Source organism: Pelobates fuscus, chromosome 10 (genome assembly GCF_036172605.1).
Source record: "Pelobates fuscus isolate aPelFus1 chromosome 10, aPelFus1.pri, whole genome shotgun sequence".
Taxonomy (NCBI): domain Eukaryota; kingdom Metazoa; phylum Chordata; class Amphibia; order Anura; family Pelobatidae; genus Pelobates; species Pelobates fuscus.
In genome coordinates this window covers 102,253,766-102,280,522 of record NC_086326.1, presented here as the reverse complement: position 1 = coordinate 102,280,522, position 26,757 = coordinate 102,253,766, and the positions used below count along the sequence as shown (strand labels likewise).

Sequence of the window (26,757 nt, the reverse complement as noted above, 5' to 3'; positions counted from 1 at the left end):
CCCCTTGCATGGAGAGAGTATAAAGCCGAGTGTGGCCAATAAAGTTGTTGTTGTACCCCTGGAACTGTGTGTCGTCCAGTTACTGGAGAAGATGGGTCTGTTAATTCATTTATAGCAGGGGTAACTAGCCGGATTACTCAGGGCCCGCTACAGATAGTGTCACAGAGACCAAATGATTGAAGAGTTTGAAGAAGAAAAACATGATCAAAAGTTTCAAAGGCAGCAGAGAGGTCAAGAAGAATTAGTATGGAGTAGTGCCCTTTGGATTTAGCTGTGATTAGGTCGTTAGTAACTTTGATAAGAGCAGTCTAAGTAGAGTGGAAGGGGCAGAAGCCAGACTGAAGAGATCAAGGAGAGTTGGAAATGAGAAACTGCTATGTTTCACTGAGAGTTAAACTAAGGGTTAATCCAGCCTCTAGTAGCTGTCTCACTGACAGAAGACGCTGGACATCCATAGGAAAGCATTGAGTAATGCTTTCATATGGGCTGTTTGAATTTGGATCTGACGTCAGCAGGGGCTGGAGAGTTCCCCATCACAGAGGGAGCCCGGCGCTGGAGAAAGGTAAGTGGCTGAAGGGTGGGGCGGACCTAATGACCCTATAGTGCCCGGAAAACGAGTTTGTTTTCCTGGCACTATAGTGGTTCTTTTAAGAACAGTTTACAAGAAGAGCATTGACCATGTTGGAAATGAAGAGCTTACCGTTCTGTTAAGTGGTTGCATGCTCTGAAATAGACTAACTGGTGTACACTTAAAGCGAATATCCGTATCCTGAACCTAGCTAAACAGCTGATCCCCCCTTTTTGGAGACAACAAACTAGCCACCCTTTTTAGCTGTGGTTCACTAAGATGAAAGAACTCCGCTCCATAGAGGAGCTCATAGTCAAAACCTCTGATAGAACACTAAAATATATGGAATTTTGGTCTCATTCATTCCATCCATTTTTTTTTTCAAATTTATATTTTATTGAAAAAAATTTCACAATCATATCCATCGCAGAGTCACATTTTAGGTCATTCCATCCATTTTAGATGTTTTGTATTGCAGGAAAGTTGGATATGCATAGCAAATGGAAACGTTGATATACATGACTGAAAATACTGCTTTTACTTTCCACTTTAGGGGACCTGTGAGTCCCATGTCATGAAGCTGTGGCTAATGAATTTTAGGTCCTGCGATACCATCATCTTTTTCAAATCATGTCCCTGCGATTTGAAAGGTGTACCTTCCATGCCTATATTAATGAAATACATTTTAAAATCAATAAACATATATTTACAAAAAAAAGTTTGCAGTGTATATTCGAAATTATATTGTCTTTCACAAAAACATGACATGTATACAGTCACAGAACATAACTCCCACGGACAATTTATATAAAATCATACGTTGCTGCATTGACTAAATACAGTTGTAGGTACAGATAGTGTAGCAAGGGACCACATTGCACATATTGGACATAAAGTTTTGCAAAGGCACGGTATGCCAAACGGCAGCTCTGTAAAATCTAGCACAAATACTGCTTCTGAGACAGTAAACCTTTGGTATGACTCCATGATATGTAGACATTTTTTTAAAAATGTAAAAAATTGAAGTGGATAAGAATTGGCTGTGATCTAGCATAGTTTTGAAAAAAAAGATGTGGTAAAACTCAAGGCACAAATCATTGTCTTTTGGCTTTGAAGACTACAACATATCACAGTGAAGTGTAAAAGGGCACAGCTCAGTTAAATGTAAAGCTCCCTCCCTTACCAAAGGATCTAGGCATGTCTTTCCAGCTTGTGTAAACAAAGACATCTCACACCACGTGTTGCATCACTCACTCTCTCATCGAATCGCTTCCAGATTTAGCAACCTCTCTGTCCCATGGTGACATCAGCCTGCTCTTTAATCTCTCCATGTGCTGCTTTGCAGGCCCAGTTATAAATAAGCCTCTCCATACTCACATATTCTTAGGAAGAAAGAGAGGGAGATAGTGCATAATCTCAAATTCGCAGGAAGCACAATTTACTGAGCCAGATAATGTTTAAGTAATGATGTTTCAAACACACAGACTCAACAACCAACTGCTGCTGATGAGTCTGGCAGCTACTGTCAGTGTATTTTAACATCCATGTCCAGGCCTGCTTTCTTTAGAACTGTAAGTCATAGATTATTAGCTTCTTTCTTTCTTCATTCTCTAGTACCTAATGTAACAGATAATGAGATTGCAAACGAATTTGAAAGTGAGACCGTAAAATATATAAGATGTATACAATATATGTATACATATATATAATAATGTATACATTTACTGTTTGCATGGGGTGGGGAAGTCTTGAAGAGGAATGTAGGGAGTAAATACAATTACAGAACTTTGTTTCAGCGTTACAGGTTTTGCAAGTATACAAAATATACTGTAAAAAACATCACTGAGAAGCAAAAAGTGAAATTAACAGTCGAGTCTTCATGTTATAGTAATGGTAACACATATTAAGGAACAGCCCACACATAAAAATACATTTCTGAATTTGGTAAGTCTACTTAAAATCGCCTATCTCAGAAAACAAATATGGAGATTTAGTTCCACCACATGGCCATATTGTGTTAAGCCTAAAACTATTTAACAGTATCCCAATATTGGTGGGTCCCACACTAATTCCAAGGTGGGAGACAAATCAAACAGTACTAGTGCTAACTGTAAAGTGTATTTAAATATCTGTTGTAAGAGCGCTATGAATAAATATAGGACAAAATGAATGTGATAAACACAATTTTAAAAGATGCAGTGTCAAAACAAAATAATTAAAGTGATAGTGCTTTGATGTATATACTCATGGCATTACTATCCAAAACCTCCTCAAATATATACTTGTGGTCACCTCCAAAGAGGCCTCTGAAGCTGGTGGCCTGGACAGGGTGTTTAACCCCAAAGGGAATCTTGTCTGGATTCCAAACTTGCAGGGTAATTACAAAAAGAAATTGGGGCACACCCCAAACATGCATCTTGCAGGAATGGTGCTGCTGTAGTGACAAAAATGTATACATAATAAAGATTAAGTCCATGGTAATGACAGACATAGCATCGTAATGAAAATAAATAAATAAAATTTAAGAGAAGATTTAAAAAAAAAAAAAAAAACAGAAGCCGCAATATGAAGAAGAAAATGTATTAACATTGACAAGATCCTCATTCCATACACAACATTGGAGCTGTGTATATTGTACCTATAAAATAATAATAATAATTAAGTACCAATGTACTATGATGCTTTAATCCTGATCAGTGCTTTGTGAAACTCATTTCTAGATCATGGCCACGTTTAACTGAGGACAGCATTAAAATTATCCCATTCCAACATGAAACAGGGGTAAAAGAGACCTTTTATTGTAAACCAACATATACAGTAAGTGGAACATAATCAAGTAAGTGTTTAATAAAAAACTGCTAATATGAACATTTGTTTTGGGTTTTGTAAACAGTTTGTACAATTTAGGCCAAAATATTGTGAAATCAACAAAACTTGAAGAATTGGCTCTGTCTTTGTAGGATCACGCGGTCTCATGGAATCCTCTATAGACCTCACTCTCGTGCAGCAGTGACATAGGTTCCTGGTGCAGAAGCACGGGAGCTTAAGAGGAAAAGCGGCAATGTTACGTTGGGGGTCTTTGCAAATTCAGCAAGACCACAGAAAGTGACATGCATACATTATAAGGGTGCTGGGTGCTGATGGGGAAGACAGTGCAATCACTCATTCACTAAACACCAGCTTCAAAGCTCACAAAATGAAAACTTTTTTTTTTTTTATCGTGGCAGGGTTATACAATGTATAATCGTATACTGTAACAAAATCCCTTTTATTTGCGTCTAAATGATTTCTTTATAGTATTTTTTAAACTTATATGAGCTATGAAGCTGGTGTTTAGGGAGTCAGCGAGTGTGCTTGATTTTATATGCACATATACATACACACATTTACTGTACATATAAAAGTTCCAAAAAAGGATAGCACTCCTGTGACCTCTTTTTCAAATTGTCAATTAAAGTTTTTTTAAATTGTAAAAGAAGTCCTATGAGTGCTATCCTTTTTGGATTTTTTTTTACAGTCTACTGCCGGATTAAGCAATTATCAATTATTGAGTGCAAGACTACAGGGATATTGTATACCTCTCTATATATATTCTTTATTATACACATATGTGTGTAAAATACAGAAATATAAAAATGCGTATGTTTGTCTTTTTAGGCACTGTTTTGGATAAAAAAAATAACATACAAATATGCATTTTTCAGAGTCATCTTAACTGTTTGCATGCTGGATAGCTCACCTTAGATGGATTTGAAGCGTTAGTTGTAATGAAATGGTATTTTTACTGCCATGCCCTAGAATGCCTTTCTGATAATAGCATTTTCTAATGCCTTGCATCCCACCCTTATCAAAACCTCAACGCCCCACCTTCCAATCCATGGACTTTCCCTTTTTGTGGGGAGGAAGGCAGATGAGACTTTGCCTTTGGAATTCATGGCACAAATTCTTAGGTCATGAGGCCATATGTTATTTCTGCCTATGACCCCCCTACACTCCTCATCACAACCATACACCTCCCACAATGCTCGCAAGGACTTCAAGCAATAGGCTTCACCTCTCTTGATATTTGTAGTAATAAAAACAGACTCCTCTCCGTTAGATTTCAAGGGACTCACACAGTAAAGCTCTATAGTGTCACCATTCTAGCAACGAGAGCGAGAAGCTGTCTCAGACACAGCCAGGTATAAAAATAGAAAGAGAGGCAGCTACCATCTGCTAGACACTCGACACTACCCTATGCCTGGATTTGTACGGTGCCTGGGATAGGGGAGTCCATATCAGTGTCCTGCTCCCCTAACTCAAACCGAGCACTGGATCTTGGGGAGTGTCTCCTTATTTGGGGGAGCACAACCTGGAACTGACTGCACCTGTAAATAGCAAGATAAGGAATAATAGTAATGGCAGTTTGACCCTGGATTGTTTCCAAAGTTTTGGGAAACAGGTAAGTTCCATTCATAAGGTATATTGATAAGGGTACACATATTTCGAGCATTGTAAATGTGCAAGAACATTTTAGTGTTTAAATACATATGGGCTATAGTTGTGTGTGGATAATAGAAGTACAGAAATATGTATTTTAACAACTCTTTTTTTTTTTTTAATTTCTGAAACTAGTCTGACATGCTTAATCTTAAATTTTAAATATGAACAAAACATATGTGAGGTATTGATGCCCCCTCTTAAAAGTGTGAGAGGGGGTTAAATACCTCTTACGGTCGTGGTGCTTCTTGCACTCCGGAACATATGCATTCTGTAATGACGTATTGCAATGCTTAAACTCAGCTAATAACGGCCCTCCATCAAGCTGTGACTGCCATGGATATTCAGTGAAGTGTGCATTGTCAGAACTTGCGAGGAATAAAAGTGAATTTCACAATGTTACACAAAATAGTCAATTTGTAAAAAAAAAAAAGGTTATTTTGGCGTAAAATTTTAAATTCATGATAATTCACATTTTAGTGAATAGCCGTGTTTGTGAGCTGAGAAGTCCATCTCCAAAGCTGGCATGTGGTATCATGGATGATATGTATATGTTAATAAGTTAAAATAGAGCTAACCAAATGTCCTCTTTATAAGGCAATTTATATGATAACAGTAATAAATAAAACACGTTAAATGGGTGAATCAATTTTGGATCGTAATATTTATGAGTGTGAATGCAGAGTGCTAATATATGTGTTTTTATCGCAATATTTATACCTTGAAAGTAAAGGAAAGCAAGTGTAAAAACACAATACCACTACTTATGATAAATTATAATAACACTCCAAATGAAATGCTTATGTTTAGAAAAGAAGCTGGCATATTGCAGGGGGTAGTCATTTTAGGTTACATGACAGAAGATTGAGGGTAATAATATATTCCTGGAATAATAAATACCTCGATTACCCTTCTAGAAAAAAATTTTTGTGGCAAAAAAATGTGAGAAATTAAAAAAAATCTAATAATATAATGAGGCTACTTTAATGTATTAATTCAGGCAAAAAAAATGAAAGGAAAGGTATGTGGTTTTCCTGGCTCATTCCAGTGAGTTTTAGGATAGGTAAAATCAATATGTCATGTTGCTAAACGAATCCCAACCTGCCAATCAAGGCATTTTATTAAATTAAGACCTGTGTTTTAATGTTTTGGGGCAGCACAGTTGTCGTGACTTTAAAGGAACACTATAGTGACAGGAACACATACATTTGTTGTATTCCTGTCACTGTAGCTGTAAAAAAAAACATTGTTTATTCCTGTAAGCAATTTAAAAGGTGATTTTGGTTGTTGCGATGACTATAGCATCCCTTTAACCCCTTAAGGACACATGACATGTGTGACATGTCATGATTCCCTTTTATTCCAGAAGTTTGGTCCTTAAGGGGTTAAATCTTTCAATATTGTTCAGTCATTGCACGAGCAAGCCCAGGGTCAATCTTCAGACATGAAAAGGACAAATATATTACGAAACTAACAGTCACATGCCACGCTAGCTCATAAGATACAATGCAATAACACTACATAGATCAAATTGCAATTATATAGAAAACAGTACTAGCAGGTATCATTGTGACTCTTAGGGACCTTCAAAAGCAACCCACTGCTTGAACCATTATTTTTTTGGAAAAACTCCTGTTTATTCTGGCCTGTGCTGAATACTTCCAGAAACGATTGCCTTTTAGGAAATGGGGCCATATATTTCAGAGCTGTGGGAACATTTATTGTGAGTTTCCTAATGGCTGTGGGGATGTAACAACAGTCCATGCAAGCATTACGAAGCTCCCGTCCCAATGCTGCTACCTTGTGGAAATGACATACCAGCTATGTTTTCGTCAGCCAACTTAGAGCTTCACATGCTTTTAAGGCAACATAGAGAGTTTAGTTGCTGCCTGATAAAATCTAGTATTCAGAGTGGTTACTATGGGATCACAACCATAATTTATTCATGTTTTTTCCTCTGGAAGTACCTGAACTCTTTCCAGGCAGCACTATTCATGTACACGTCTCCTCTCCTCACAGCATGTTAAACTCCTGTCCACAAAATTGGGCTAAGATGGCAACTCTACTAAAAGATCAAACTGAGAATGTTAGGGGTAGATGTTGGTATATGGTAAGGAGTCATACAAATATTACTTTGCTCTAATATTATAGCAGTGTTTTAAATGGATAATTTGCAGTTTCTTTTTTTTTTTTTCACTACAAGCAAACAATGCATTTTGGGTACTTGTTTAGTTACAGCAGTATCACAAGCTAATGTTTACCTGCATTCACTCAATGTGGGCGCCATTATGCTCCCCTGGTTCTTGGTCAAACTATATCTGAAAGGGCTGACAAAAAGAGGAGACCCCTTACTCACCAGAATTGCTAAAGTGAAAGTTTCACTTTCACATCAGTAATATCAACTTCATTCACATTTATTGACTTTGTGGGTCACCTTTCACATTTACAATTCCATCAAACAGCATGTTGTATGTAGTGGTTATGGTGCCCAGGCCTTTCCTTTAGTATTAAAATTTAACTGTCAATTAACCACTAATAAAAAAAATGTGGGGGAAAAAATCCTTAGAACATCAAAGGACCACTCTACCCACATAAAGTACTTCAGTTTGCGAAGTGCTTTATGTGTAAGGAGTTTCCCACTTCAAAGGAACTTTATAAAAGTAGCGATTTCTATGAGAAATTTACATTTGTAAAATTAAAGAGCATCTGTCACCAACGCAGATATTACATAATTTGCACTGGGTGGCTGGCATTGAGTACAGCATTGAGATTTATGGAGGATCCCTCAAGACTGCGTAATCCTCCACAGAAAGAGCTTAATTGACCTACAGCCTCCACGGGTGATGGCTGGGAGAAATGACATGGCTTGATGGCCTCTACTTTGTCTGCGTATATATTTTTACAGAGTTGATTTTTTTGTGAAAGTCACAGAATCTGAGTATAAAAAAACCTTCTATCTTTATTAAATACTCATTTTTGAGGGGGGCGTGTGACAGTGCCACTTTAATTAATGAAACCACCTGTTAGACAGCTCTACTCCTCTACATTGGCATGCATAGAGGGAGAGCTTCAGAGCATTTGATATACTATTTTTTCCGTGCAGAGACTGTTAGTCTTTTCTGGGGAATAAAGGGCTTGCAAAGGCTAAAGTTCGTAAGGTATTTTGAGATATACCCCCAATTAATACAATAATTGAAAATACATACATACATGTATTTATTGGGGATATATCTTCGACACACAGAATTGTAATGTTTTGTCCATTTGAGCCGTGAAGTGTCCCTTTAAGCACAAATGACATTTTAGCAAACTGAAAAAGCAAATCACCTGAATGCACCCGGACTTGATCTATAAGGATCGGTCCCTCATTTGGCATTTCAGAGCATGCAATTGCTTTCAGTGCAAAGCCCATGCAGGGGAAAGACTCTACACGCAGGCTGCATTATTAATGATGTGTCTCCACTTTCTGTATCCTTCCCGCTCACAAAGATCAAGAGAAAGAAAGTCTTGAAAGTGAGAGTAGTTTATTGCCAGGCCAATCTCCTCATAATGTTCTTAAAGGGACACTATAGTCACCAGAAAAACTACAGCTTAATATAGTTGTTCTGGTGAGTATAGCATGTCCCTGCAGGCATTTTTATGTAAACATAATGTTTACATTGCTCCCTAGGGACACCTCTAGTGGCAGTTATGTTTTCATGTAAATATAATATTTATATTGCTCCCTAGGCACACCTCCAGTGGTAGTCACTCAGACGGCCACTATAGGGGCTTCCTGGGTCAGTGCAGCCTGCCTCCTTGGCTGATCTCATCAAGTCCGATGATGTCCTTTAAGCACTACTCAGATTTAAAAATTAATTTAGTCCATTGAACACTTTATTCTAAATCCCACGCTCTCTAAATTCTATTGCTAGCAGGAGAAAAGCTGGCTAAAATGTTAAATATTTTATTCATACATAATTATGAGTTATATATCAAATCAAAAATGTCATACAGGTATATAATATGTATGGGCACAGTTAAAGAACCACTAACTTCACCAAGGCCATCATCTCAATGAAGTGACCTGGGTGCAGTGGTCCAGGCAATATAACAGCTATGCAGAAACTGCAATGTTTACCTTCCAGTGGCTATTATACTGACAGTCAGTGGAGGCGGTTCCGCTGCATTGACCAAGTTAAACTTGGTCACGTGATGTGAAAGCCCCAAAATCACTGATTCAAAGCTTTCCTATGGGAAGGTTTGGATGCGCGAGACATTTGTCGAGCATGCGCATCATGTCTTCAATACTCGTCTATGAGGAGCATTCGATTGAACCACACCAGAGGAAGCTATGCCTCTTCCTTGGGGAGGCAGAGCAAAAAAAAGGTTTAAAAAAAAATCTAAAAAATGTTATATGTATTTTATCGGACATGGGGGGGAGGGGAGTTTTGGTAACTAGGGACAGGGACACTAAAGAGTAAGGAATACAGGTTACTTTAATACCTGTATACTTTAATATACTTAATTCAGTGTTCCTTTATTGAGAAAGGTGGGCAATTGTGGTTAAAATTAACAGTAAATATTCCAAAAATTAGAGTGGTCTTAACAGTGCAAAATAGCCTTGTTTACTAAGGTCTTAATTGTCATTTGGATTTTATGGATATACTTGAGAAGCTACTGAAATAGGGAACAGGGAAAACTGTAATAATTTTGTAAATTTTCCACAATTCTCAGTTAAAGGAAACTCACTTAAGTTGTTACAAGGGAAGGAGTGTCTGGTGTATTTTTACCTTCAGGGTTTAACTAATTTTTGAATTGTTTAACCATGAAGTTTTAGGTTCAGGCACCCTGACTTCCCTGTAGCCCCAGGTTTCTTCATCTGCGCTGCAGTATGATGAGTATTTAGCCAGTGGCTGGTGACTGAGAGCATCAACGTATTACTGGCCACTCACCAAAAGAAATAGTACATACTGTTTCTCTCAATAGGTGGCCAGTGCTAGCATGAGAGTGTCACTTTATCACAGAGTGTCTGATTAAACCATCCTCTTACTACAGCACAGAGAGGAAGAAAGCCAGGGGGAGCAATGTTGGGTGCCGGAGCCCAAAATTCTGTGCTGCCTGCAGACTTCTGCTTCCATAAGCAAGCACATGCAAACAAAGATATGCACTCACAGAAAAACATATAGACTTGCACACACCAAGAGATATACACATGCACTCCCTACACACGTGACATGCTTTTTGGGTGCTGTCCCACTTTAGTACCCCGTTGTCCTGCATATGGAGACATCATATGCAGGACACCAGCGTTCCTTTAAGTGAATATACTCTTTATCCCTGTGAAGTGCAGTGGACTAACACAAACACACAAACAGACCATATAACATAGTGTTTATCAAACATCCAACGTGCTCCTAGACTTTATTATGGCAATATGGACATAACATATACAAATTAATGTAGTTTTAATAGTTCAGGAATTATATATGTTGTAGATAAATGAACACAAACCTGTATTCCTAACACTTACGGTAAGTGTTCCTGTCCCTAGTAACATAGGTGTTCCAACCCCCCTTTTCCCCTAAATATAAAAAATAAAATACGTTTTTTTCTTAGTTTTTTTCCAGTGCTTTCTTGGCAGTGCATACATCTCTGCCTTTCAGAGGTGTCATGGTGGAGGCATGTCCTCCTCCGGTGTGGTACAATTTGTGGTGCCACACATGCATCCAAGCTTCCCATAGGGAAGCATTAATTAAATCAGTGCAAAATGGCAATGTTTTACATTAAATAGTTAAATTGGCAGAGCCACTGCACCCAGTCCACTTCATTGAGATAAAGTGGACTAGGTGACATTAGTGGTCCTTTAAGGGGGTCCAAGCACCATAAGCACTTTAGTGATTTGGTGTATGGCAGTGTTCCCCAACCCAGTCCTCATGGACCACCAACAGTCCAGGTATTGTCAGTATCTCCATTGAAATAAAACAGGGAAATACATAAATACTGGACTGTTGGTGGTCCCTGAGGACTGGGTTGGGGAACACTGGTGTATGGAGTCTGTATGCAAAGTGTTTTGCTTTGAAAGGCTGCACACACAGAGATTAACTCCTTAGCTCTCAGAGGTGTAATGCGACTTCCGGAAGCATCACAGGGGAGACATCGGCCAGCCTGGAACTAGGATTCCGAGACGACTAATGTCCATTCTGTGCGACTTTCATTGCACAGCATGTCAGTCATTGGCTGAGAGCGGTCAGCTGACATTGTCAGCCAATGAATGTCAACCGCCACAGCTTCAGGAGCCCTATAGAAGCCGGAAGTGTAATAGCCAGAAGCAAGGAGCTTCGGAATCCAGATGTAAGAGTCTGGATTCCGAAGCTCTGTTTTGCGTTGGTCGTAGTGGTGTCTGTCAGCTTGGATTACTTCACCCTGCGAGTCTTCCTGTGCTGGTTTATCTCCCAGGGGTGGACCGGGATCACCCCCACCGGTCCAAAGGGGGGGAGAACGGGGCTGTTGCTGGCAAATAGCGTCCTCTGGGCCCCTCCGGTCTGGGAGATCGGCCGCCTCTCCTGCCTGGCGAGCACGAGGCCGCATCCACCACACGCAGGTACGAAAGCTCCCTGCGGCTCTTTATCCACTCCTACTCCTATCACTCCTACTCCATCCCAGTGTTGCAGGATTTGCTTCTAATCAGGCTGATTAAGCTTGTCAGACGTGTCTTTAAGCCAGGTAATGGAGGAGCTCACTCGAGATGCACCTCACATCCATCCTCCATGATTTTCAGGCCCGGCCCCCTGGGGTAACCTTTTAAATATACAATAAAGGAGAATTGTTAGTTTTCTGGAATTTTCACCATTCAATAGAACATTGAAAATCACCTTTATAGTCATCAAAACAACTTTAGAGTAATGAAGCAGTTTTTGTGTATTGATCATGCCCCTACAGTCTCACTGCTCAATTTTCTGCCATTTAGGATTTAAAGCCCTTTTATTTCTGTTTATGCAGCCCTAGCCACCCCCACCTGGCTTTGACTGACACAGCATGCATGAATATTTTTTTCATTTTCACTCAGATGTAACTTCCTTAAAATGTTTTTGTCTCCTGCTCTGTAAATTGAATGTTAATTACATGCAGGAGGCTTCTGTGGAGTCTAGCAAGCGATTAACAGAGCAGGAGATAAGATTTACAATAAAGGAAATGTAAACATCAGATAAAGCTTTCCAGGAAGTGTTTAGGAAGGCTGTGTAAATCACATGCAGGGAGGTATGACTAGGGTTGCATAAACAAAGTGAATTAACTCCTAAATGGCAGAGCTGAGTAGCAAGACTGCAGGGACATGATCTATACACCAAAACCGCTTCATTAAGCTAAACTTGTTCTGGTGACTATAATGTCCCTTTATTTAAGTTGAGTTAGCATTTCCTTAATTATTTTTTTTATTTTTTTATTTATATGAAAGATTTAGCCAATGACATCATCCAGCTCAGAAACATTGTATCTTGTCTCTTGCTTTTTCCATGCGGACAGCTGCAAAGGGCAAGTTAGTAACAGTGATTGATATGGAACTAATATTGCGGTACCCATTTACAGGGCAGAGAGGTGTGAATTCCTACATTTAATTTACTTCTTCACAAGTACATATTTCTTAAATATAAGGATAAGTAAACATAATTTTAAAAGCCCTGGAAAGTCATAGTTCATCTTTAATGCTAAGAGCTGAGCCTTGTTAATCTCTGTTTCTTTGGTTTCTAATGCACGAACACTGCCTTCTAATTTATATGACCACCCGTTTTGTACATTAGGGGTTCCTAACATATTGCTGGCTGCGTTCAAATTACAATTGCCATTACAAACCTTTGCATTTATGACCCAGTTGTAGCTCGACTAACCCCCTGGTTGTAACTTGAGAAAACCCAGGACCAAAATGGGAACCTCTGCTGTAGAAAGCATGCGTCATATGAATTGCTAAAGAGCAAGAGCAGTTAATATCTACGGGATTAAGTAGAATCCTGCAAAGCTTACTTCTCTATTATTATATGTGCTTAGCATTGCTTCAACATCATTATCCTATCATATAAATTAAGAAACACAGTCAGGGATTGACAAACTTCCATAAAATTTACAAACCAGGCAAAATTTTCTTTACCCACACACTTGACCATATCCTTATACACACTCGCCTTTGAAAGTAGGGATTTTAAAGTACTATCTCTCCGGCAATATCTATTATTTTATTGTAATTCGCAACCATTTAGTTTTACTAGACACAATCCTGAAATAAGAAAGAACTGCAGTGATAAGGCTGGCTGGTGCACACAGTGCAGGGAGGAGAAGGAAGGGTGGAGGAAATGCATCAGAGGCGGCTCTCTAATTAGGCGATTTAGGCGGCCGCCTAAGGCCTCGCGCTTATGGGGGCCTCGCGGCCGCCTAAATCGCCTTAGGCAGGGGCGGACTGACCACTCGGGCATATCGGTCATGGACCGAGGGCCCGAGGCAGCCAGGGGCCCGGCAGCACAGCCATGCTCCAGCTGGAGAGATCAGAGATCTCTCCAACTGGAACGGTAAAAAATAACAAATATAATTTCCTTTATTAGGTTGCTGGGGCCCCTGATGCAGCGCAGGGCCCCAGCAACCTACCGCTTTGTAAATCACCCCCCCTCACCCGAGACCTGGCAGCTTCACCAGCTCTCTGCTAGGTCTCCTCTTTCCTGTCCCGCGCGCTCTGTGTGATGAGGAGAGGCGGAGCCAGGAAGTGACATCACTTCCTGTATTCTCCTCTCACACAGAGATCACAGCCAGCAGGGGAAGGAGCAGCAGCCTGGGAGAGAAGAGGGAGGAGAGAGACAGGAGGAGAGAGACAGGTAGGCACTAATCACCCCCCCCCCCCTGTCACTGTCACCCCCCTCTGTCACTAGTCACCCCCCCTCTGTCACTGTCACCCCCCCTGTCACTGTCACTAGTCACCCCCCTCTGTCACTAGTCACCCCCCCTGTCACAGGTCACCCCCCCCCCTGTCACTGGTCACCCCCCCTCTGTCACTAGTCACCCCCCCTCTGTCACTAGTCACCCCCCCTCTGTCACTAGTCACCCCCCCTCTGTCACTAGTCACCCCCCCTCTGTCACTAGTCACCCCCCTCTGTCACTAGTCACCCCCCTCTGTCACTAGTCACCCCCCTCTGTCACTAGTCACCCCCCCCTCTGTCACTAGTCACCCCCCTCTGTCACTAGTCACCCCCCCTGTCACAGGTCACCCCCCCCCCTCTGTCACTGGTCACCCCCCCTCTGTCACTAGTCACCCCCCCTCTGTCACTAGTCACCCCCCCTCTGTCACTAGTCACCCCCCTCTGTCACTAGTCACCCCCCTCTGTCACTAGTCACCCCCCTCTGTCACTAGTCACCCCCCCCTCTGTCACTAGTCACCCCCCTCTGTCACTAGTCACCCCCCTCTGTCACTAGTCACCCCCCCTCTGTCACTAGTCACCCCCTCTGTCACTGTCACCCCCTCTGTCACTGTCACCCCCTCTGTCACTGTCACCCCCTCTGTCACTGTCACCCCCTCTGTCACTGTCACCCATCCCTCTGTCACTGTCACCCATCCCTCTGTCACTGTCACCCATCCCTCTGTCACTGTCACCCCCCCTCACTGTCACCCCCCCTCACTGTCACCCCCCCTCACTGTCACCCATCCCTGTCACTGTCACCCATCCCTGTCACTGTCACCCATCCCTGTCACTGTCACCCATCCCTGTCACTTGTCACCCCCCCTCTGTCACTTGTCACCCCCCCTCTGTCACTTGTCACCCCCCCTCTGTCACTTGTCACCCCCCCTGTCACTTGTCACCCCCCCTCTGTCACTTGTCACCCCCCCTCTCACTGGTCACCCCCCCTCTGTCACTAGTCACCCCCCCCCTCTGTCACTAGTCATCCCCTCCCTCTGTCACTAGTCATCCCCTCCCTCTGTCACTAGTCACCCCCTCCCTCTGTCACTAGTCACCCCCTCCCTCTGTCACCAGTCACCCCCTCCCTCTGTCACCAGTCACCCCCTCCCTCTGTCACCGTGTCACCCCCTCCCTCTGTCACCGTGTCACCCCCTCCCTCTGTCACCGTGTCACCCCCTCCCTCTGTCACCGTGTCACCCCCTCCCTCTGTCACCGTGTCACCCCCTCCCTCTGTCACCGTGTCACCCCCTCCCTCTGTCACCGTGTCACCCCCTCTCTCTGTCACCGTGTCACCCCCTCCCTCACTGCCACAAGTCACCACTCCCTCCGTCACTGTGTCACTAATCGCTCACTCCCTCCCTCCGTCACTGTGTCACTAATCGCTCACTCCCTCCCTCCGTCACTGTGTCACTAATCGCTCACTCCCTCCCTCCGTCACTGTGTCACTAATCACTCCCTCCCTGTGTCACTGTGTCACCCCCACCCTCCCTCTGTCACTGTGTCACTAGTCACCCCTCCCTCTGTCATTGTGTCACCCCCTCCCTCTGTCATTAGTCACCCCTTCCTTCCCTCCCTCTGTCCTTAGTCACCCCCTCCCTCTGTCCTTAGTCACCCCCTCCCTCTGTCCTTAGTCACCCCCTCCCTCTGTCCTTAGTCACCCCCTCCCTCTGTCCTTAGTCACCCCCTCCCTCTGTCCTTAGTCACCCCCTCCCTCTGTCCTTAGTCACCCCCTCCCTCTGTCCTTAGTCACCCCCTCCCTCTGTCCTTAGTCACCCCCTCCCTCTGTCCTTAGTCACCCCCTCCCTCTGTCCTTAGTCACCCCCTCCCTCTGTCCTTAGTCACCCCCTCCCTCTGTCCTTAGTCACCCCCTCCCTCTGTCCTTAGTCACCCCCTCCCTCTGTCCTTAGTCACCCCCTCCCTCTGTCCTTAGTCACCCCCTCCCTCTGTCCTTAGTCACCCCCTCCCTCTGTCCTTAGTCACCCCCTCCCTCTGTCCTTAGTCACCCCCTCCCTCTGTCCTTAGTCACCCCCTCCCTCTGTCCTTAGTCACCCCCTCCCTCTGTCCTTAGTCACCCCCTCCCTCTGTCCTTAGTCACCCCCTCCCTCTGTCCTTAGTCACCCCCTCCCTCTGTCCTTAGTCACCCCCTCCCTCTGTCCTTAGTCACCCCCTCCCTCTGTCACTAGTCACCCCATCCCTCCCTCTGTCACTAGTCACCCCATCCCTCACACACTCTGTCACCTGTCACATATGCATTCACACTGACACTATATACAAAAAAGCACATGTAGTCATCCAGACATGCACAAGTGCATTCACACGGACTCAAATACAAACATGCATTAATACACAGGTCTTCACAATATACACATCCAAAGGAATGCTGTATTATATGAGAGTTGTATTTAAAGGGACACTATAGTCACCCAGACCACTTCAGCTCAATGAAGTGGTCTGGGTGCCAGGTCCCTCAGGTTTTAACCCTTCAGATGTAAACATAGCAGTTTCAGAGAAACTGCTATGTTTACTTAGCAGGGTTAATCAAACCTCTAGTGGGTGTCATCCTGACGTGCAGAACGTCTATAGGAAAGCATTGAGAAATGCTTTCCTATGGACTGTTTGAAAGCGCGCTTGCCGCGCATGCGCATTTCGCTCCACTTGTGAGCTGACGTCGGCGGGGGAGGACAGGTCACCAGCGCCGAGGGGGCCCGGTGCTGGATAAAGGTAAGCTGCTGAAGGGGTTTTAACCCCTTCAGCGCAACGGGAGGGGGACCCTGAGGGTGGGAGCACCCTTAGGGCACTATAGTGTCAGGAAAACAGCAGTTTTCCTGACACTATAGTGATCCTTTAACATTTATTTAATGCACATATATTTGTACATTCAAAGGGCCTGCGATCTAATTTTGCCCGGGGGCCCCAAAGGCTCTCAGTCCGCCCCTGGCCTTAGGGCAGTGTGACAGGTCGGGTCCTCGGTCAGAGACCGAGGACCCGACACAGGAGGGTGCCCGGCGGCTTGCCCTTAATACCGCCGGGTGCGAGGCCCCTCCTATGCCTGCCCGGGAGAGCCAGCCTGTCTGCAGCTCCGCCGAGCGCAGAGCTGCAGACTGAGTGGCTCTCGCGATCTCAGCCAATCAGAGCGTTGCCGCGGGTTACCACGGCAACGCTCTGACTGGCTGAGATCGCGAGACTAAACTTACCACGTGGTCTGCAGCTCTGCACCCGGCGGAGCTGCAGACCGTAAAGGGAGCCCACCGGACCACCAGGGAAACAGCCTGGCCGCCCACTGGACCACCAGGGATCCTAAGGTATGCCTCCGCTCCCCACCCTGCCCTCCTACCACCCTCTGTCCCAGCCACCACCCCAGCCACCCCACCACCATTGCCCCAGCCACCCCACCACCACTGCCCCAGCCACCCCACCACCATTGCCCCAGCAAGCCCACCACCACTGCCACCCCACCACCACTGCCCCAGCCACCCACTGCCCCAGCCACCCCACCACCACTGCCCCAGCCACCCTCTGCCCTAGCCACCCCACCACCAATGACCCAGCCACCCCATCACCACTGCCCCAGCCACCCTCTGCCCCGGCCAGCCCACCACCACTGCCACCCCACCACCACTGTCCCAGCCACCCTCTGCCCCAGCCACCCTCTGCTCCAGCCACCCCACCACCACTGCCCCAGCCACTCCGCCACCCTCTGCCCCAGCCACCCCACCACCCTCTGCCCCAGCCACCCCACCACCCTCTGCCCCAGCCACCCTCAGCCACCCTACCACCCTCTGCCCCAGCCACCCTCAGCCACCCTCACACCACTGCCCCAGCCACCCCACCACTACCCTGTCACTGTCCTCCTACCACCCCCTGCCCTGTCATAGTCCCACCTACCGCCCCAGCCACCCTCTGTCCTCTTACCACCCCAGCCCCCCCACCACCCTCTGCCCCAGCCACCCTCTGCCCCAGCCACCCTCTGCCCCAGCCACCCACTGCCCCAGCCACCCCACCACCACTGCCCCAGCCACCCTACCACCACTGCCCCAGCCACCCTACCACCACTGCCCCAGCCACCCTCTGCCCTCCTACTACCCTGTCACTGTCCTCCTAGCACCCCCTGCCCTGTCATAGCCCCCCCTACCATCCCAGCCACCCTCTGTCCTCCTACCAACCCCTGGCCCAGCCACCCTCTGCCCTCTTACCAACCCCTGGCCCAGCCACCCTACCACCCTCTGCCGTCCTACTATCCTATGCCCCCTACCATCCCCTGCCCTGTCACAGCCACCATACCAACCTCTGCTCCCTACTACCTGTACCCTGTCACTGCCCTCCTACCACCCCCTGCCCAAGCCACCCTCTGCCCTCCTACCTCCCCACTACCCTGTCACTGTCCTCCTACCACCCTCTGCCCCAGCCACCCTCTGCCCTCCTACCACCCCACTACCCTGTCACTGTACTCCTACCACCCTCTGCCCTCCTACCATCCTATGCCCCCTACCATCCCCTGCCCTGTCACAGCCACCCTACCACCTTCTGCTCCCTACCACCCCGTACCCTGTCACTGCCCTCCTGCAACCCCCTGTCACAGCCACCCTACCACCCCGTACCCTGTCACTGCCGTCCTACCACCCCGTACTTTGTCATAACCCCCCTGCCCCAGGGGAACCCTACCACCCTCTGCCCCAGCCACCCTCTGCCCTCCTACTGTCCTCCTACCACCTCACTACCTTGTCACAGCCCCCCTACCACCACCTGCCCCACCACCCCCTGCTCCAGCCCCCCCACTACCCCTTGTCCTGTCAAAGTCTCCTACCCTCTCACAGCTCCTCTACCCTGTCACCCCACACCCACCCAATCACAGCCTTCCCACACACACGCACTGTCACAACTTTCCACCGCACACCTTGTCATTCCCCAACCGGACCCTATCATTACCACACACACTGACATCCCCTTCACATACACTATCACCATTCCCAAACAGTTCAGACCCCACACACTGCCGCCCCCTACACCCAGCCAAACTTACATAACCCCTCCTAATCCTGTCACTCTCACCCACTGCAATACTCCTTGCTTTGCCACACCTACCCTATTGCATTAACCCCCCATCAACCCTGTCAGACTCCCCTTCTCTTGCACTGTCACACTCACCCCCCGACCCTGTCACTCATCCTCTATCAGTCTGTCCCACTCACCCCCTTCACCCTGCCACACTCACCCTATTACATAAACCCTTACAATCCTGTACTCCAACTGTGCAACACTCACCCCAAACCCTGTCACACATAGGTAGACAATGCCAGATACACTCATATATACATATTCCGGCACTTATGTATACACGACTGCAAGGCTATGTAACCATACCCCTCAGTCATGTATAAACGATTGGCATAATTGCTAATTAAATTTGTTTATTGCAAATTAAGTTAGTTTGCATATTATGCCATAACTACAGTCAGAGAGATCATAATGCGGCGGCACAGGGAGCCGCTACACTGCAAGCCTCTGAACGATGAATACAGAGACTAGCTCTCTGTATCCAGCGCTGCAAGCTCGTCCTTAAATACAACAACAGCACCTTATACACAAAATGCAACCCCTATTTTTAACTTTAGGTGTTAGTGGGGGCTTCAAGTTTGAGTTTCGCCTAAGGCCTCACAAAGTCTAGAGCCGCCACTGAAATGCATAACTCAACATGGTCCGTTTATAAAGCGGGACAGGTGGAGTTGGGAGGAAGTGTTGTTACCACAATAAGTGGGTCTGCTTGGGAGAGGGCAGTATAGTCTAAAAGGGGAGGGGCATCCTGAAAAGTGGCAGGTCCACTACTTGACAAGCAGGCTAACCAGCCCAGCTATCAGGACCATGCATGGAACACTTCTGGAGTGCTCCATGCATAGTCCTAGTGCCTGCTGCACAGCTCAAGCACATCTAATGATGGACTAGCACTGTGCTGCCTGGGACAGTTCCCTGATGTCTCCATATGCAGGACACCAGGGTACTGAAGCAGGACAGCACCCAAAAATCGTATATCACATGTGTGTAGGGAGTGCATGTGTATTATATATTGGTGTGTGCAAGTTTAGATGTTTGTCTGGGAGTGCATATCTTTCTTTGTATGTGCATGCTTCTGGAAGCAGAAGTCTGCAGGCAGCATAGGAGAAAATGACTTGCCCAGTACCGCTCCTGACTTTGAGAACCTTGCTATAAAGGCTATATGCTTAATTTTGAATGCCTTATATGTCTGATGCATGTTTACATTAAAAAGCCTATAGGGACAGGAAGTAGACACCAGGACAACTACATTAAGCTGTAGTTGTTCTGGTGACTATCATGTACCTTTAAGGGTACATTGGTGGCAAATCCTACTCTATAAATAAAAAAGAAAACAGATGTTGGATAAGAGATTTGGTGGAGAATTCAGTGTAGTTAAGTTTCATAACATTTACATGTCTCTGTGGACAGTAGAAAAGGTTAAAGTACCATTCGCCAAGTGCTTCATTTGATTAGCCATTTCCCCAGCACAGACTGAAACTCTGTGCTCGGGAAAAAACAGGGGGCTTGCAAAGGCTGAAGCTTTTGCTTTTTTTTTGTTTTTAAATATATAATAGGTAAATAATAAAAAAAATAATGAATAAAAATGCATACATGTATTTATTGGGGGCATATCTACAAAACAGGGAGTTTATGTTTTTTTTTTTTTCATTTTTTTATATTTAGTGGGGAGTGGTCCTTTAATTGAAATCTGGTCTTGGAAAGAGGTTGATTCATATTTCTCAATCACTTCTCAATTAACACTTTGAACACACATTGTCCACATTATTATTATTATTATTATTGCCATTTATATAGCGCCAACAGATTCCGTAGCGCTTTACAATATTTTGAGGGGGGGATGTAACAATAAATAGGACAATTACAAGAAAACTTACAGGTACAATAGGTTGAAGAGGACCCTGCTCAAACGAGCTTACAGTCTATAGGAGGTGGGGTATTAGAAACATTAGGACAGGAAATATCAAGTAAGAGTGAAGCAGAGCTGGAGGAGAGAGCAAAGCACTGGCCCATAGGAGAGAGCAAGAGACAGGTATGTAAGGGAGAGATTACTATGGGAGGCCATACGCTTTCCTGAAGAGATGGGTTTTAAGGCCCTTCTTAAATGATTGAAGACTAGGGGAGAGTCTGATGGCAGTAGGCAAGCTATTCCATAGGAGTGGAGCCGCCCGCGAAAGGTCCTGCAAGCGCGAGTTGGCTGTACGGGTGCACGCAGCGGTCATGAGGTGGTCACGGGCAGAGCGGAGGGTACGAGGAGGGGCATACCTCTGGATCAGTGAAGAGATATAAGAGGGGCTGGAATTGTTCAGTGCTTTAAATGTATGGGTTAGCACTTTGAATTGACTCCTGTAGGATACAGGAAGCCAATGTAAGGACTGGCAGAGGGGCGAGGTGTGAGAGGACCGACTAGAGAGGAAAATCAGTCTAGCTGCAGCATTCATTACAGACTGTAGCGGGGCAATACGGCTTTTGGGGAGACCAATCAGGAGAGGGTTACAGTAGTCCATGCAGGAAATTACTAGAGCATGGACAAGCTCCTTGGTAGCATCTTGCGTAAGAAAGGGGCGGATGCGGGCTATGTTTTTGAGTTGGAACCTACAGGACTTGGCAACAAACTGGATGTGAGACTCAAAGGTGAGACCAGAGTCAAGTATGACGCCAAGACAGAGCGCTTGCAGGGATGGATATCACTGACTTGAAGGGAGAGCGAGAGAGGAGGATCAGTATTAGGAGGAGGAAAGACAAGGAGTTCAGTTTTAGAGAGGTTAAGTTTGAGAAAGCGTGACGCCATCCAGTCAGAGATGGAAGAAAGGCAAGCAGTGACACGTTGCAGGACGGCAGGGGAGAGGTCTGGGGAGGAGAGGTATATCTGAGTGTCATCAGCGTACAGGTGGTAGTGGAATCCAAAAGAGGCAATACGTTTTCCAAGAGAGGCAGTATAAAGAGAAAATATAGAAGGGGACCAAGGACAGAGCCTTGGGGAACTCCAACCGAGACAGAACGAGGGGAGGAGGTATCCTTGGAAAAGGAGACACTGAATGGGAGAGATAGGAGGAAAACCAAGAGAGGACAGAGTCACAGAGACCGAGCGATTGAAGAGTTTGAAGGAGGAGAGCATGATCAACGGTGTCAAAGGCAGCAGAGAGGTCAAGGAGAATTAATATGGAGTAGTGACCTTTGGATTTAGCGGAGATTAGGTCATTCGTCACTTTGAAGAGCGGTCTCAGTAGAGTGGACTGAAGAGGGTCAAGGAGAGAGTTGGAATTAAGCAAGTAAGAAATTCGGGTAAAGACAAGTCTTTCCAAAAGCTTTGATGAGAAAGGGAGCAGGGATATGGGACGATAGTTAGAGGGGGAGGATGGGTCAAGAGATGTTTTTTCAGGATAGGTAATACAGTGGCATGTTTAAGGTCAGCAGAAACAGTGCCAGAAGAGAGAGAGCAGTTAAAGATGTGTGTTAGGGTAGGCACAAGACAAGGGGAGAGAGATCTGATGAGGTGAGATGGGACAGGATTGAGCGGGCAAGTGGTGGGGCGAGAGGAACGGAGAAACGCAGCCACCTCTTGTTCAGTAGCCGGGGAGAAAGTCTGGAGGGTAGGGAAAGCATGATTTACGTGTGGTTGAGAAAGAGAATGGCAAGGAGGGGAAAATTGTTTCCTTAGCTGTTCAATCTTGTCAGTAAAGTAACATGCAAAGCTATCAGTTGTAAGGTTAGTTGTGATTACTAAATCATTCAATGCATATTTAAGGCACATAATGTTCCCAGAATTGGTTAAACTGTTTTTAGATTGGCCAAGACTAAATCAAGTCATACTAACAAGGACGCTACACGAACAGCACGTAAACAAACATACAAGCTGACAGGATCTCTCTATAGACTCCTCCAAAATTAAAATAGGAAGTCTGATCACAGGTCTGGCATGGATTAACATTGTTTAGATATGAACTCATTGTTTAGATATGAACCCATGCCTAAAAACGCACTGAACCAGCATTATTTAGTTATGAACGCACATCTAAAAATTGAAATAAGTTACAAGGGCTCTTTTTCAGCTTCTGTCCATGTTCTAGAACTAGATTATTACAGATGCATATGTTATTGAAGACAATATACAGTTCTCAAGCTATTTAGAATGCACACTTGAACAAATTAAATATTGCAATATTCCCAAGGTCATTCACTAAACTGAGAATTCAAGGTGTATTCAAAAAGAATTTCTATAAAATGAAAATATAGCTACACTGGAAAAGTTAGCTATGCTTTCAGTTTAGCCTTACATTTCAGAATCACTTTGAATTATCACTTTAGTAAATAATCCTGCTAGACTAGAGCAGTGTTGGAGTATAAAGTTCTCAAAATTTACCTGTGCTGAAATGTAATTGTGTGTCTCTATATGAACAGTAAACAGCTGTTTGCTGTAGTGGTAATGGTGTCAGATGTCTCCTTCACCTGGAGTAAAAGTCAAAATTTTTTGAACAGTTTGACACTTACATCAAGCGTCTCTAGTCTGACTCTCTTCTCTGATATATAAATTTGGGCTCTAGGTGGACAGAATTTATGGACTTGGGGTATCAGCTGATACCCTCAGTAAATAAATTTCAACTAGAGAAAGGTGGAATTGATAGAAGTAGGAATGTCTTTATTACTGATACCAGAAGAGGAAGGTGATCAATTTCATTGATTTGAAGTGGTCATGGTGGTATGAGTCTGTATATGCAGTGTTTCTCAATCACTTCTCACCTACAAGGAGAGTCTAGCTTTTTTTTCCCCCACCTGCCCTCCCTGTGGGCACTACTTCCTGCCTCTCTCTGTGCCACAGTGGTGTTTAAATAAAAGCAAGCACAAGTCCCTCCAACCCAAGCATGTCAAACTCAAAGTGTGGCACGGGCCACATAAACAAGGTTTAAGTTTCTGTGAGCCGCACACACACACATACTCACTGACAGACACACACACATACTCACTGACAGACACACACACACATACTCAGTGACAGACACACACACTGACAGACACGCACACACACATACTCACTGACAGACACACACACATACTCACAGACAGACAGACACATACAGACACACACACACATACTCACTGGCAGACACACACACACACACACACAGACACACACTCACAGACACACACACAGACAGACGCACACATACTCACACACAGACAGACACACACACACACTCACTGACAGACACACACACACACACACTCACTGACAGACATCACACACACACACACACACACACAGTCACTAACAGACACACACATACTTGCTGACAGACACACATACTCACTGACAGACACACACATATACTCACTGACAGATACACACACACATACTTGCTGACACACATACACACACACTTATACACACATACTTTTCATTATTGCTCTTTACCTTATGGAGCCTATGGGGGGCATCTCCCTGTGGTCTTTCCAGCTCCTCACTGCTCCCACGCGCGGTTTAGTGATGCTGGGTGCCGGAATATGACATCATATTCTGGCGCCCGGCTTCACTTCAGTCGGAGCGTGCGAGGAAGCAGTGAGAAGCTGGAACACTGAGCTCCCTCGCGGCCCTCCTCCCCGGCTGGGTAAATGTAAGCAGAGTAGGCACCTTGCAATGTGGGGAAAGCAGGTGCCTACTCTGCTATAACACTGAGCATGCACTCACGGCTCGCGAGTTTGACATGCTTGCTCCAACCCATACCCTCACCTCACTGGCCCAGATCACACACATTTGCTCCGAGCTGGCAAAATAGTTCAATCTCAGACTTTTCTATGAGAAGCCTGTGATTGGACTGCACACGGCCCCAGTGATGTCAGGAGGGGGCGTGGAAGAACAGCGCCAGGAGGTTTGCCCAGCGCTGAAATCCAGGTGTGTAAGGCAAAGGTTTTACTACACTGAGGGAAGTGGGGACCTTCTCCACAGGGCCCAATAAGGCATATTACAATGGAAAGGTCCCCGCTGTCCAACAGGTTAAAATAACCCTTTAAGGTTTATTTAGGGGCAGAAATATTGCATATATCCTGCTTATATCACTGCTTTCATCTGCATGAATAATATGATTATTCTGAGACAGACGCCAGTAGCCTGTTCCTTAATTACCAAGCTTCTGAACAGTTGATGACAAGTTATCAACTTGTCATCTAGCTCAGGTAGTGCTATATTTATCGCTGTTTCATGGTGTAGCTTACAAAGTCATTTTCTGGTAGGTCATAGGTCAAAGGTACCATATAATGACCTTTTCACATCAGTTCATTTAGCTGAACACAAATACGTTTCTAAAATTCATATTTACAGCAATGTTGTCAAGCAGATTTGAGCAGCTAAAATAAATCTGTAGTTATTTTTTTCTGTTAGAGTTACATAAAAATAGAATCAATCTAAACAGTAGGCAGGGAAACCTTTTGGTTTCTAAGTGAGATAACTGAAGCAGAGCTGGAGGCTTCCACCTAGCACTTCCTGTTTTCTCTTCAGATTTGTATGTAGATGTTACCTGTTACTGACTGTTATTCCTTTGGCCTCTTATTTGTGAAAGCATATGTCATTCATTGAACTTTGTTATTTCATTTGCTGCTCATACAGAGATGTACTTGGAGTGTACTTGGAGTAGCTAACACTAGCCTGAGAACACAGCAGCAAGAAGAGCCCAAAGTGCAGCCAATGAAAGTACACAGTTCAGTTACTTCACCCATCATCACAACTTCAGTGATCTGAAGAAGTCAAGGTGGAAGGAGTCTGGTTGTACAGTGTCTCTGCTTAAAAAACTGCACATTGAGAAATATTTGCACTTTTGTTACAGTCCAGGTACACGTGACTTTGGCAGCCCAAAGTTCTGTTCCGGGACTATGTCCTCATTCACCATGGATTGGAAAACTGAATGGGAGGTGCCCCGTGGGCTTGAATTAGGAGGGCTATTTCAGAGGATTTGAATAGCAAGTAAATTATTTGAGAAAGCTACACTTTTGCGAAACATGCCTCAGACTGGGCAACTACACATATTTTTTTTGTGTAATACTGCTATTTTTTATGGCATTTGATTTTATTTACATTTAATAAATGTTTACAGGGACACTCCAGGCACCCAGACCACTTCCGCCCATTGGAGTGGTCTGGGTGCCAACTCCCGCTACCCTTAACCCTGCAAGAGTAATTATTGCAGTTTTCATAAACCTCAATATTTACCTTGAAGGGTGAAGTACTCGTGGCTGTCTACTACACAGCCACTAGAGGACACTTCTGTGTTCATAGAACACGAAAAGTGTGCTATAACGATGCTGGACATCCTCACGCTATGTGAGGACCTCCAGCGTCGCTGAAATCCCCATTGGAAAGCATTGAAAGCGCATGCGCATTAGGTCTCCCCCGCCGGATGACGTCGACCGGGGAGGAGCGTGGACGGACCCTGAGGGACGTCAGCACTGGATACAGGTAAGTCACTGAAGGGGTTTTAAACCCTTCAGCAACATGGGATGGGGGGTGGGAAGGAGAGGGGACCTGCAGTGCCAGGAAAACGGTTTCTTTTCCTGGCACTGGAGAGTCCCTTTAAATTTGAATAGCAATATAAAGTGGAATCTTTATTATTGATCTGCTGATCTACAATGTTTTAAAAGGGGTATGGTCCACCTTAACTAGCATCATATGCTGTTTTAACTGGAAACGGTTTTCTCAGACTTCAAAGAATGTGAGAATTCTATCCTCACATTCACATATTTATTAAGTCTGTTTGG

General features: G+C 45.0%; 1 protein-coding gene and 1 long non-coding RNA gene across 3 annotated transcripts in view; one reads left to right on the top strand and one right to left on the bottom strand.

Moving 5' to 3' along the window:
• Nucleotides 1-999: 999 nt before the first annotated feature.
• Nucleotides 1,000-4,404, bottom strand: LOC134574958 (uncharacterized). The gene is made up of 3 exons (XR_010085540.1): nt 4,308-4,404; nt 1,823-2,185; nt 1,000-1,233 (listed from the first exon to the last, which is right to left on the bottom strand). It is a non-coding gene; the product is annotated as an uncharacterized LOC134574958 (long non-coding RNA).
• A 179-nt stretch (nt 4,405-4,583) lies between these two features.
• The window catches only part of C10H10orf71 (chromosome 10 C10orf71 homolog), an 88,077-nt gene continuing 65,903 nt past the window's right edge, over nt 4,584-26,757 (top strand). For both annotated transcript variants that reach the window (XM_063434655.1, XM_063434656.1), the window contains exon 1: nt 4,584-5,009. The gene's annotated coding sequence lies outside the window, so the exon portion shown is untranslated. The remainder of the gene's footprint in view (nt 5,010-26,757) is intronic.